The sequence below is a fragment of the Bison bison genome, unplaced genomic scaffold, assembly GCF_000754665.1.
Source record: "Bison bison bison isolate TAMUID 2011002044 unplaced genomic scaffold, Bison_UMD1.0 scf7180017864492, whole genome shotgun sequence".
In the NCBI taxonomy this organism is placed as follows: Eukaryota; Metazoa; Chordata; class Mammalia; order Artiodactyla; family Bovidae; genus Bison; species Bison bison.
In genome coordinates this window covers 9,327,031-9,328,591 of record NW_011495051.1, presented here as the reverse complement: position 1 = coordinate 9,328,591, position 1,561 = coordinate 9,327,031, and the positions used below count along the sequence as shown (strand labels likewise).

Genomic DNA, 1,561 nt, shown 5'->3' with positions numbered 1-1,561 from the left:
ATCGGTGTGCACCTATCTAAGTCATTCCTTGTCAATGTTATGCCCCTCTTGCTAGCCTAGCACTCCTTATGGCCCACAACATTCTGAGTGAGGCCCCTTGTTCTTCCTATCTGTGTAGCTTTCTGTGTGCACCTGTCTACTTGTGCCCCCAAGTGCTATGTCCATGTAGCAGGAAAAGGCCAAAGAGACCCCTGAGCCTCCAAGAGCCCCAAGAGACTGTGATAGGCCTGGACCTGATCCAATGTTGTGAAGAAGGTGCACATGGATACAGGGTCTCTTCTGATACAAAGAATCGTACCTGAGGCCATAAAGGTAAGGTGGCATCCCTACACATTGTCCCTTCTGTTTAACACTACCCATGCACACGGAGTCCCTGAACAGAGGATGCCCTGGAAAACCTTCCTGTTCTGGGCCCACAGTTCATGCCTCCCTTGGGCAGAAAGCAGCTTTTCTATCACAAATGCACCAAGAGGGCTTGAACCACCCAGGCCAAATGCCAAGACTCTCTTTCAGTTGCTCTCATTATGCCCGGGTAGGACTCCCTACAGTCATGCATCTCTGCTTGCCTACACAGCCCACGTGCCAAGGAAAACAGCCCTGGGTTGGGCCCGGGAGCATCCAAGATTGTCACCTGGAAGACAGCTTCCCTCTGAGTGTCACCTGGTGCAGATCCCCTATGACAAAATCAAAGATTTTGCTCCAGCAAGACTGCCAGAATCCTCTCTCAGATACAGATGCACACTTTTGCCCCTCAGGCCCCCAAAGCCACGGGCAACACCCAGAAGAAAGAGGGAATTCACGTCAGGACTTTCAGCATGAACCATGGGGTATTTTTGGCAGGACAGCTATTGCCTAGACCCTGGACCCTGAAAACCAGCATGCCCCGAACTGCCCCAGGGGCTTCCCTGTCTCCCACTCTCTGAGGTCCCTTGGGACATGCAGTTAGCCCACCTTCCTTGCTCCCTCCCTGTTCCCTCCCTCACAGGCTCATCTGGGTAGAGGGTCACACACGTACACCCACCTACGCTTTCCTCGCCTTTCTGCATTGCCAGGGAGGCAGGCTGGAAGTGCCTGGAGGCATGCCATGCACACATCCTGTCTCTCCTAGGATGCCTGTGGTTTTGAAGGTACAGCTTACTTTAGCATGTCTCATGTCTTGTGTCCCAGTGTGTGCCACCCTCAGGGAGGGAGTGTGCTGGCTGATGGGCTGCTCCTGGACAGCACTGGCCCAGGACATTCCCAGTTCTCCTTCTCATGTGTGTGGAGCAAGTCTCCAGTGCAGCAGGCAATCTGTGCCTCTTTCTCTTTCGGGTCTCTGCCCAATTCAGCAGGACCTTAGCCTCCTCACCATCCCGGGTCTTTCCATAGCCACGTCCACCATTTCAACTGGCCTGTCACGAACTCCCAGACTGAGGGCTCCACAGGCAGTGGTTTCAAAGCCCCACCCCACCTGATTTGCCCTGTTCAGACCATGAGCCCCCTCTTCCCAGTCCAAACACACACAACAACACAGTAGAAATGATGAGTATGTTTTGTGTTTGGTCTAATTGCAGATATCTGG

General features: G+C 53.4%; 1 pseudogene; it reads left to right on the top strand.

Moving 5' to 3' along the window:
- Positions 1 to 999, top strand: part of LOC104979986 — a 17,167-nt pseudogene extending 16,168 nt beyond the window's left edge.
- The last annotated feature ends 562 nt before the right edge of the window (positions 1,000 to 1,561 follow it).